Source organism: Canis aureus, chromosome 7 (genome assembly GCF_053574225.1).
Source record: "Canis aureus isolate CA01 chromosome 7, VMU_Caureus_v.1.0, whole genome shotgun sequence".
In the NCBI taxonomy this organism is placed as follows: domain Eukaryota; kingdom Metazoa; phylum Chordata; class Mammalia; order Carnivora; family Canidae; genus Canis; species Canis aureus.
Window position 1 is genome coordinate 48,972,095 of NC_135617.1, and position 12,657 is coordinate 48,984,751.

General features: G+C 40.2%; 1 long non-coding RNA gene across 1 annotated transcript; it reads left to right on the forward strand.

Moving 5' to 3' along the window:
- The first annotated feature begins 224 nt into the window (after positions 1-224).
- Positions 225-11,032, forward strand: LOC144316848 (uncharacterized). Its single transcript, XR_013382683.1, has 4 exons — positions 225-493; positions 4,946-5,016; positions 7,949-8,190; positions 9,176-11,032. It is a non-coding gene; the product is annotated as an uncharacterized LOC144316848 (long non-coding RNA).
- Positions 11,033-12,657: the final 1,625 nt, after the last annotated feature.

A 12,657-nucleotide genomic window follows, 5' to 3' on the forward strand; every position in this document is an offset into this window, starting at 1 on the left:
TTCATAAGGATATTTTATGCATGTTTCTGTTTAAAGACACCTTACATAATACAACCAGCGGCACCATAATAGGACTGAACAAAGCTTATCAAACACAAATTTTCTCAATAAAGCACATTCCAGCCTTCTTGCTCTTAGGAATACTATGTAGCACTTTAGCTGGGGGTTGTTTAAAGTAGCCAAATACGGGTGCCTGGCTGGCTCAGTAGGTTGTGATCTCCCGGTTGTGAGTTTTAGCCCCATGATGGGTCTAGTGATCACTTAAGTAAATTTTTAAAAACTTAAAAAAAAAAGAAAGTAAATGACCAATAAAAACTCAAGAATGTGAAAAATGTGGCATGAAGTAGACCATGAAAAAGACACTTGTTTACAGAATAGGAGCTGAAAGAAGGCGGCAGAGCACAACCTTATTTGACCTATGCTGGGAACACGCATGTTCGACGACTCAAAATTTTTGCCTCTCTGCTTACCTGTGAATGACCATGAAAGCGCTGTGAGTATTGATTTGGGGATTACAAATAAATTTTAGTAAATGGGTGAATTTTCAAATATGGAATTCATGAATTATGGAAGTCTAATGTATATATGTAAAAAGAGTTTATTAAAATCAGTAGGAAAAGGACAACTTCCCTGGTGAAAAATGAATGCTCAAAGGCATAGATCTCAGAACAGGAAACAAAAATGACTCCCGAATGTGTACAAAGATGCTCAGTCTCTCTTATATTAAGAGAAATGCAAATTAATTAAAAATTATATTGAAATGTCATTTTAAAACCTATCAGATTAGTGAAGATAGAAAATTTTGTTAAAGTGCTGTGTTGGTGAGGTTCTGAGGAAATAGACACTCTTATTTTGCCTGTGGGGATGTAACATGAAATGATATTAAATACTGTCACATGCCCTTTCACTTAACAACTCCACTTCCAGAAATTCATTCTATAGATATATCCATCTCTATGCAAAATGACCTTCGTACAATGTTGTTTACTGCAGCATTGTTTATAAATGCATGAGTCTTGATAAGAAGCTTAGTGTCCATTATAACTCTCTGGTTAAAGAAATAATGATACATGAAGACCATGAAATATTATACAACTTTACAAAAGAATGAGCTTAGGACACCTGGGTGGCTCAGTGGTTGAGCGTCTGCCTTTGGCTCAGGATGATCCTGAGGTCCTGGGAATGAGTCCCACATTGGGCTCCCCCAGGGAGCCTGCTTCTCCCTCTGCCTGTGTCTCTGCCTCTGTGTGTGTGTGTGTCTTGAGAATAAATGAATAAAATCTTAAAAAAAAAAAAGGGGGATCCCTGGGTGGCGCAGTGGTTTGGCGCCTGCCTTTGGCCCAGGGCGCGATCCTGGAAACCCCGGATCGAATCCCACGTCAGGCTCCCGGTGCATGGAGCCTGCTTCTCCCTCTGCCTATGTCTCTGCTTCTCTCTCTCTCTCTCTCTATGTGACTATCATAAATAAATAAAATTAAAAAAAAAAAAAAAAAAAAAGGAATGAGACAGCTCAGTGAGATAAATTGAATTAAAAAGGTATATAGTACATTTACCACTGTGTGTGTGTGTGTTTCTACCATCCAAATGGCATTCAAAGTTTAGCTTTCTTCTAACTTCCAGTTTATTTTATTTTAGCCAAGATCATCGTATATAATGTTATTTGATCACATCTGGGTACTTGAGGATACTGGAGTACTTTTGCCTCCATCCCCTCTTCCCCTAAAGTTAATAGTTTTTTAATGAATATAAATTTCTAGGGAGGAAAGTAGGTGGGGAGAAGGTAGGAGACTGATGAGTACACATTATCTTGCCTTAGCCTACTTATCTATATATTATCTAACTTCATCTATATCTTATCTATATTTAATTTTCTTCCTGCTGGTGGACATCACACACTCCTCCCACAGGTCTTTAATTATAAAAAATTTAGGTGATACATCATCCCCTCTCTGGCCTCAGAGCATTTCTGTGGACCCCTTCATTTTGTGTCTCTGACAATGCAAAATCTCCTAAGACCCCTACCTTCTTTCAGTGTCTCACATCAAATTTCTATGCCTTTTAACTTATTGGGAAAACTGAGGCCATAAAGCATAAAATGTCTCAACTTGTTCTCCCTCTCTAAGGGATTTATCTACACATCCCCTCATCCTATCAGTTCTACATGAGAGATGAAGGCCCTCGTATTCAAGTTCAGCTGCCTCTCCTTGGCGCCTTGTCGGGTGAAACCCTCCCTCTTTCCTGATTTATTTCCCACTACAGATAAAGATTCTCATGTTTCTCTCATTAAAAAAAAAAATTCTCCCTCACCCTTTTTCCTCTCTGGTTACTGTCATATCTTACTCTACTTTCTTTTCTCATCCAAGGTCCCTGAACACAAGTCTCTATGCTCTGCCACCATGTCCTCTTTTTCCTCTTCACGGTGGATTCCCAGGCAGCTGGTGTCCACAGTCCCACTCTGGAAATCGCTCTGACAAAGCTGATAACAGACTCCTCAAATGTTGCAGCCAAAGGATATGTGTTTCAGTCATCATCCTGCAGGTCTTAGAATCTCACTGATAACCCATCAGCAATTTTCTCTTAAAAGCACTACTCCCATACTTGAGTGACATCACTCTGCTGGCTTATTCCCCCTTCCTGACTGGAACGGTGTGTCCGACCACTGTTCTCCCTCTTCTCCATTAAACACTTAAGTGCTGGGGAATGCATCAGCTGTCCATAGCATTTCTCATCATTTTTTCCCCTTAATCATCTTTGTGGAGGTATAAGTTTTGTACAGTAAGTAATGTCCTCTTAAAGCACCCAATTCAATGAATTTTGACAAATATATACACTCATGAATCCACTACTACAATGCAGATGCAGAATAATTGCATCGTACCCAAAGTTTCCCTTTTTGTCTATTCCTTCATCTGATTCCTGACTCCAGCAACCAATGAAATCTTTGTTTTGTCACTACAGATTAGTTTGCCATTTCTAGAATTTTATATAAATAGCATCATACACTATGAGCTCTTTTGTTTCTGGTTACTTTCACTCAGCATAATGTTTTGATTCATAATGTTTTTGAGTGTATCAGTAGTTGGTTTCTTTTTATTGCAGTGAACTACTTTGTTGTGTGGATAGATCATATTTTGTTCCTCCATTCATGTTTTCCAAACCGTATTTTGATGTTTTTGCAACAAATTTGTTCTTAGTGCCACCTGCTAATTGTTTCATGTCCTTGACCTAAATTTCATTGTTTTGTCATTTATATGCTACATGGATATAGCGTTTCTTTATACATTACAAAAAAAACCAATATATGATAGAAAGTTTATAAAGGACATGTATATGTAAGTGGACTTATTTAGAGTTTTTTAAAGTTTTTAGGGTTTTTTTTAAGGATTTTATTTATTTATCCATGAGAGACACACAGGGAGAGGCCTGAGACACAGGCAGAGGGAGAAGCAGGCTCCCTGTGGGAGCCTGATGCAGGACTCGATCCCAGGATCCCGGGATCATGACCTGAGCCAAAGGCAGACAGATGCTCAAGCCCTGAATCACTCAGGTGCCCCAAAGTTTTGAGTTCTTAATGATTTCTTTTCCAAAGGAAATTGCTTCTAGTCAAGAATGTAGACTTTTCCTCCAGAGGTCACTTTTATCTGTGGGCCATTTTGCTACTTTGTTGTCAGCAATGATGCCATCTGTGTAGAAATATATGCTGACACATATGTAAGTGGAACAGAAGTCTGACAAAGCATTTCCTTGGTTCAAAGAAACAGTACATAATATTTACAGGGATTTCAGTTATAAAAGTTGATAAAGGAAAGGTAGGGTTTTCTACTTCTCCATTTGAAATTTAGCTCTTCGGGACTTCCATTAATTTTTTAAAGTGACAATCATCTCTTACCCTGTTGTTTTCTGAACCACTTCATGCACTTTCATAACTTTATTAACCACCTACATGTGAATAATTCTTAAACCTAGGTCTCCAAAAATGAATCCTCCACCCTTATTCACATATTTGACACCTTCACTTGGGTGCAGTGTAGGAACATGTTTGAACTAAAAGCAACACAATACTACCCTCATTCTTCTTGTACTCTTCCTGCCTTTGAATTTACCTATCTTCTCTCCCTACCACCTACCCCAGACTGCTGTGGTCTTTCAAAGAATGTTTCGATTTTGCATTGGGCATAGTCTCATCAGGAAACCGATGGCATACTCATCAGATGTGACTAAGAGGTGTGAAAACCACTGTGTAAAGGGACCATTTACAATGTGGGGGTTGGTTTAGGGAAACCAACAAGGGATACAAGGGATGGAACAGTGCACTGGGGTAGAACAGAAGAGAGTACTTCCCATCTGGATACCTGAGAGGGCCTGGGGTAGGGGTGAGTGGCCATATAGAGAAGACTGCTTGATGCAGGCTGTGGTCCTGCAGGGAGAGAAACAGGAAAGTAAAATTTCAGACCTCACTTTCTTCCTACTTCTCTATCTTCTGCTGGTGCCTCCTACTGGCTGAACCCAACAGGAAGCAAGCAGACAGAGAGCCATAGATACACTACACACAGCTCAGCCTTCTCAGTCAGTGAGCAAAGAGGAGAAGCATGGCGAGTGGATCTGGAAAGCCAAATGGAAAATATCCCACACAGACTCTTTCTGCAAGGACTCAGCATACAGCTGTTACTATTTATACTAGGGTTTTGCTGACCTTGATGCAATTTCATACATGTTCTCCCTTTCATTCCCTAACATTCTTTCTATCCTGTTCCTTCTGGCACTACTTTTTTCTCACTTTTCTTCTACACTGGCATTCTGCCTCCGGCTGAGCCCTACTTCCCAAGAGTTTTGGCAATATGTAATACTCTACTCAGCATGTGGTGGGGTTCCTGCTCTCTGGGGTGCAGTGACACTATGTAATGATTGAAACTGTTTTTTTTTTTTTTTTTTTCCCTCACCAAAGACTGGTTTCCTGGCAAACTGCCACCAGGAAAATCATCTTCCCATAGACTGAAGAATCTCACCATGTTCCAGGTGATCAGAAATGGGGTGGATAATTCAAAGAGGGTGGGATGGGAATTTTGTTTAGGAGAAGTAATTTCCTAATATTGTTTAGATGTTACTGAAAATCTTTTCTAAGAATTTTCTAAGGTTTGGAGAGAAGAAAACATAGTATATCTTGAGAAAATCCACCACAAGATCCTTCCTACTTATTTTATTCTTTGGCTTTTTTACTTTAAGATAGTCCACTTTATTCTTCTGAGGAGGTAATTCTCAGAATTGCTCTCTTAATTCTTTGTAGTTTGGAATTTTCGAGTTTGTTTGTTTTAGAGATGGAGAGAAGAGCAGAGGGAGAGAAAGAATCTTAAGCAGGCTTCACACTCAGCATGGAGCCCGATGTGGGGCTCCATCTCACAACCCTGAGATCGTGACCTGGGCCAAAACCGAAGTTTGCCGGTTAACCTACTGAGCCACTCAAATGCCCCCCTGTATTTGTGAGTTTTAAAAGACTGATGAACAAAAAGAGAAAATTCTACATAATAGGAAAGTGTTTATCATGGACATCTACCTTTTTTTGGAGAATGTCACCTTTTCCATTCTGTAAGATCCTTGTGAGATTGTCTTTCAATATGTGGCCATATAGTCCTTGGCCACAGAAATGGACATTTGACACAGGTTTGGCCAGTCATAGAATCCCATTTCTCTAGCAACATGATTGAGGTAGAGGTGGGTATGTGCTTCGCATAAGATTGATAGGAATCCCTGCCTGGATTGATATACACACAAAGAGAAGATCCTTTTCAACTGAAGTTGTTAAACTGAGGCGGTGAGAATTTGGGGCAGCTGTTTGGAGTCCATTTCTTATATGCAAGCAATACAAACCAATTCTGGCTGATTTAAATAAATATAGGTCCTGGGTAGCAGAAGGAATCCTTGGGATGGCTAGAGAATCAGGTACTATGTTCAACAACCGCAAACAGGGCCCTAAACCATGCCTCAGGATGAGTCCAGTGAGGATGGCTTTGCCATCACAGCTGAATGCAATACCCTCCAGGCTCTGGAGCTGACACTGTCAGGACAGGACCCTGGAAACCACCACAGTGTGGCCACCACTGTCCCAGGAACACGAGATTGTCAGGGAGGCCTTATAGTTTTTGCTCTCTTTCCCTTTTCTTTTTTCCCTTTGCTCTTTCTTTGCTTTATCTGTGTCTAGTTCCAAATTTAAGATAGCTGTGTTTGATTGTTGTCGTCTGGGTTACACGCCTGAACTCCAGCTGCAAAGCAGTTTGGGAAGACAAGCATTTGACATTTGTAGCTTCCGCAGTGGGAGAGCACGTGCCCCACCAAGATTTATGAGGTGGGAAGTTCCCTAAGCAGGGAGAAGCGTTCCAGATGCTGTGGAACAGAAGAATGACCAACACCATTACAATAACCACCTTTGCTAGTCATGGGAGAACAGGTCTGCAGGAGTAAGCCAAGGTGGAGAAGGAAGAAGAGCCAAGAAATGAAGAAACAGACAAAACCCAGATGAATATTGAGGCCTCTGAATGTAGATGTGCCTGAGCCTTTAAAAGGGAAAAAAAAAAAAAAAAAAGCGACGCTGGTGTATTTATGTAAGCTGATAAATTCTCCTTTTTGGCTCAGGTTGCAAACTCCCTTTTAGTTGAGCATCTGTCACTTGTAAACAAGAGACTTCTGCCTTTTATGGTGCTGCTTTCATTATTAATGTTGAAACCATATTCTTGTTTCTTTATTGGGGCTTTTTTTTTCTTACTGACTTTCCTCTGCCAGTACTCTCTGAATACTCTTGGCGCATTGGCACATGGACAAACTGGGGTGAGGACAGGCAGAACCACCATGCCTGCCAGCCAACCTTATAGATGGCCTTCTTCTGTCTATATGCAACCTCAGATAAAATTCCCAAGCTTAGGGGCACATGGGTGGCTCAGTCCGTTAAGTGCCTGCCATGATCTCAGGGTCCTGGGATCAAGCCCTTTGTCTGTCGGTGGTGGTGGTGGGGGGAGGGGGGGGTACCTGCTCAGTGGGGAGTCTGCTTCTCCCTCAGCCCCTCCCTCCACTCACACTCTCTCTCTTTCTCAAACAAATAAGATCTTTTTTTTTCTAATTCCCCAGCTTTTTTCTAATTTTACGTCAGTCTTCTATACTAAAAAAAAAATTGTCTGCAGCTGGAGAGACTGTAAGAGCCAGTGTCCAATAGTAGGGTCCAGGTGTCTACTTTGAAGCTCTCTATGATTTGTGGCTTTGTACAGGGATCTATGTGTAAGCACATGATCAAGGGTTGAATCTTTCCCTTCCAGAAACTGGCAATTCTGGGGCCCCATGGAATTTGTTTTCTATGTAGGATTTATCCTGCAGGGGAATGAATGGTCTGGGGCTCTCCCTTCAGTCCTCAGAACAGAACACCTGTAGCCTTACCCCCCTTCACTCTCTGGCTTTCCTATTTCGTGGCCTCAACCTGACCATGAGGGGACTCACCTCAGCTTCACAGAGCAGGGGCTTAGGGATGGGTGCCGGACACTCTTTCCTGCCTGCCTGCTATCTCTCCTTCTCTGATTGTGCAGGGGGCTGAAACCTTCTGGGCCTTCACCCAGCAGAAATAAGTGAGAGGTCAGGAACTAAGAAATGGAAAAAAGGGAAATTTGATGTCTTCTTGGCATCCAAAAAGGTGCTCATTGCTTTTAAATGGCTGGGACATTCCTTTGGAGAGTGTGGTTCTCTCAGCTGACCTTACTGGGAGGCTGAACTGTAGATTTTGTGTGTCTCCAGCACTTCTGGGTTTTGTGAGAACTGGCCCCTCAACCCATCTGTCCTTTCCTAGTGAACCATGAAGGATTCCAGGCTGCCAGGGGTGGGGATGGGGGTGAGGAGCAGAAAAGTAGGAGAGGAAAGAATGATCAGGGTGGGTAGGTAGGTCTAAGTCAAAGCTGATCTCTTCACCCCGTAGTTCCCTAAATGGATGGAGCACCTGGCCCCTGATGTGCCTGTGAGCAGAGAAGGCATTCATCCCCAGGAGGCAGCAGGTTGACCACAATGCCTTGTCATCCACCTGAGCTGATGCCAAACAACTCTTAAGACATCCCTCACGTTACACCATCTTGGAGTGCACATTTGGACTCTAAATCCCCTTCTGCATTAGGATTTACAGTGAATCTATTGAGTAAATAGCAGATGCTGAAGAACTCGATGGTGAGACATTTTTAACTTTTCAAACACAGTTGGCATTTAACTTCTCTTGAAGTTTCCAGACCCTGGAATATATCATACTTGTTGGCTGGATTTCCCTTTGAACCTGGGGGTTTTCGGCAGACATGAGTAACTGGTGAGCAGAGGTTGTGGTCAGCAGGCCGTAGAGATGCCGAAGGAAGTGAAAGCAGGTTTTTAAAAAATTACTATTTAATTATTTCAGGCATTTCCTTTTCCCATAAAAAAATTATACATTAACCTGATTTGGAATATGTAAATAAGCCACCTCCTTCCTCTTATTTTCATCTATTGCTCTGCAAAATCCATTCTTCCTCTGGAAATGGAAGGAACTGATGTAATTGTTCTGTGTGGAAGACAATGAGGAGCTGTGGGATCCTCGCCAAGTACATTTCCTGCCAGGGCTGCTCCTTCACTCAGTTTAATTATGAGCGATTGTTTGGGCTACGATGTGAAGAAATATTAGAGAATGGAAAAAAAGAAGACAGAGCTCAGAATATTCTGCTGAACTGATTCATGTTTTGGCAAGAACTCTTAACTTGATTTTATGCTTGAGCCTTGTGACGGTATCACAGGGAGCGACCTTGCCATATAAGCACATAAAGCCCAAATCTACGGGTTATTTTGAAAAGGTCCAAGTAAAAGCATCTGAAAAATGTAGGAATAACATCAGCCATCGGGTAAAGTCCTGTGTTAATCATGTGCAGTGCCCTCGTCCTAGGGACCAAAGCTATTTTAAACTGGATGTTAGCACTCCCTATATTTAGCTGCTGTGTCAAATCTTACCGCTTAGTTTTCATAGATTTGACAAATCTCACATCTTACCCCAAGGCTCTGATTAGTTCTCACTGTATGTGCTCAGGGAGGGACCTAGTATGTGCTCAGGGAGGGCCCTAAAGCCAGGGGAACTGGAACCCTGTAAGGGAGGCTGGGAACGAGACATTTTCTTTTTTTTTTTTTTTTTTTCCAGATCTGGGTCTCAATCAGGCAGTTCTGAGCAGAAGTATCCTCAAGTGGCCGCTCCTGAGAGTGAAATCAGACTCCACGGGGGAAATGGGAGGCATTTGTGGTTTCGGGCTTTCAATTAATAAAGTAAAAGACAGGGACGCCTGAGTGGCTCAGTGGTTGAGTGTCTGCCTTGGCTCAGGTCCTGATCGCGGGGTCTTGGGATCGAGTCCTGCGTCGGGCTCCCTGTGAGGAGCCTGCTTCTCCCTCTGCCTGTGTCTCTGCCTCTCTCTGTGTCTCTCATGAATAAATAAATAAAATCTTTTTTTTTTTAAGTAAAAAGTAAAAGACAAATACAGAAAAGCAGAAAGAGAAATTTAAAATAACCTAGGACCCCTTAACTTACGGGTAAAATCCTGTGAGCCTTCAAGTCATTTTCTATGCATCTATTTACACATAAGCATATATATTTGAGGGCTTTCCTGCCCCTCTTCTCTGAAGCTTCACTTTCCATGGTTCCAACTACCTGCCACATCCCAAGGCCCATGTGATTCACTCCACGGGGGCGTGTTATTCTCTTACATCATCACCAGAGGGGTAAGTGAGTGCCACACTGTAAAATATTTTGAGAGAGACCCCGTTCACATAACTCTTATTGCACTATATTGTTATACTTCTTTTTTATTATCAGTTATTGTTGTTAATCTCTTTCCAATTTATAATTAAACGTTATCACAGGTATGGATGTATAGGAAAAGGTGTAGGATGTAAACGTTTTAGTACTATCCATGGATTCAGACATCCAGTGGGGATCTTGGAATACCCCCTGTAACTCCTTTTATTAAACATTGCAAAAAGCTTTCAGTTGTTTGCCTTCTTACTTTGTTCTGGATTTTTTTTTTTAATGGAAAGATTTATATACGAAAAGCCTCTGGGCCCCAAGATCAAATACTTTTCACCCATGTTTCCTTCCAGTTCTTTCATGGATGAAATTTTTCATTTAACTCCCTCTTATGACTGGAATTTCTTTTGCTGTGTGATGTGCAGGATGGTTTCTTTTGTTTTGTTTTTTTGTTTCTTTCTTTTTTTTTTTTTTGCAGGATGATTTTTGATGGTGTTTGCATTTGTTGAATTGTCTTTTCTGTTTTAAATTCATTTGTCTCTCCTCATACCATTACCATAGTGATTCAACTATTGTAACTTCATCATATAACTTCAGATGCGAGGGCAAGACTTCCTTCTTTTTCACTATTGCTTCAGAATTTGCTTAGCTATTTGTGCCAGTTTAGTTTTTTACTTTTTTTTTTTTTGATAAATCTTAGAATTATTTTGTCAAATTACCTTTGGAAAATGTTCCCGTTCGAGAGTGTAACATTTCTCTCCATTTACTTAAATAGCCTTTTATATTTTTCCTTGATATTTTGTCATTTTCCTCATCTGAGTCTTGACACAGGTAGTCTGTGGGAAAAAATCAATTTAGTGTTTAAAAAAAATCAACTTTGGATGAAAACAAAACACACTGACTGATAATTTCCTGTTCAGCAGGCCACTCATACATTTTGAGATATTCTGAGCACTTGTAGAAGAATTATTTTTTAACATCTGATTAATATCAACTCAGAAGTTTTAAAAGATTTTTCCCTTTGTAAAATATGTTCAATAAGATCAGCTACTTAAAGCATTCCATAATTTTTTTATGATTTATTTATTTGTGTGAGAGAAAGAGCAGTGGGGAGGGACAGAGGGAGAGAAAAAAGCAGACTTCCCACTGAGCAGGGAACCTGACGCAGGGCTCGATCCCAAGACTCCGGGATCATGACCAGAGCCAAAGGAAGACACTCAACTTACTGAGCCACCCAGGTGCCCCAAGCATTCTGTAATTTGTCTTCACTGAAAAATTTCAATAAATTTTTACTTTGTGATCTTGCATATCTAATCAGAAAGTGAAAATAATTATTCTATTAACTGATAATTCCTTCTTTACAAAGTCATTGATGATTAAAAAGACTTTTTTACTTAATTGAATGTTTTCAGTTGAACCAAGGGTCTATTGATTTTAGTTAATAAAGATGACCAGAGCAGCTGTATTTCGATATTCAGCTAAAGGTACATATTCTGGATTCATACCTAGTACATATTTGCAATGACTTCTAAGCAATCTGTACTCCTAGATTGTTTCCAAAGATATAAGAAAATACCATGCTGCCCATTCTACAAACAGTTTCAACAAGGAGCATACTGGATTCATACTAGAGAAATCATGTTGACATTTTTCTACCAAAATAGTCCATGGTTAAATGAAATGAATGGTATACTGATACATATTTGAAAACTATATGACTATGAGAATATCTCTTCCTCAGCACTATGGAGAATAGGAACAGGAAATGACCCAAGTGACACTTGCTGACAGGGAATTAATGGTAGGAAATGACCTTGAAGCTTTGCTCCCCAGAAATATAAACAGACTTTCCCTGGCAGCTGAAAGCAGATAATTCTGAAACAAGGGAAGTGTAAATGAATTTTAATGGGAAGGAGAAGAAGAGAGTGTGGAGTGAGGACCAGTTTCCACCTATGATGAACCGGAATGTGCATCAAGCCACAAAATGTTCACTGCCCTGCCTGTCCACTTTTGCATTATTCACCAAGCTTCCTTTCAGTGACAGAGAAATCAAACCATTCAATATTTCATTTTTTTCCACAGCAAAGAGTCAGATTGTGTATGTCCTCATTCATCTAAAATCACTATGAAAAAAAAATGTCATTTTATCACTCCATGATTAATCCATATACCTTTAAAGTCTAGAGATAGAGAGCTTTAAAATTTTATTTTTGTCTACTCCATGAATCATAGATCATAGATCAACAAGTGAGGGAATAATTGAAAAAGGCAAGGTTCTTCTAGAATGATTTATTTATCTTAACTTTTAGAATCATTTGTATAGTATAGAAATACAAATACACTGCAAATACCATTCCTGGTTCCCGCCTTATTGAGTCAGAGGAGAGATTGCTGAATAATTCCTAAGTAGCGTGTTGATATTAGTATAAATCTGAAATACTTGATTTCATTGCATAGTTTTTTAATGAAAGCAATTGTACTCAAACACTTATGAGTATTTATGATGAATTTTAAAAAATAATTTCACTTCCAAGTAATAGAGAGCACGATAAATGGGCTTAAACAATATTTATTATTTCATATAATAGGAAGTGCGGAAGTAGATGCTCTAGAGTAGGCTAATTCATTGGTTCCATTATCTAGATTTTTTCTTTCTGCTCTATTATTCTCAGGGTATTGTGAGAGACTGCCTCCCCTCCTTATCTCAAAGAATCATTTCCATTCCACAAATTATCCTGTGGAAAATTTGACCAATTTCTTTCCCTCTCTCTCTCTCTCTCTTTTTTTTTTTAAGACTTTATTTGTATTTATTCATGAGAGACACAGAGAGAGAGGCAGAGACACAGGCGGAGGGAGAAGCAGGCTCCATGCAGGGAGCCCGACGC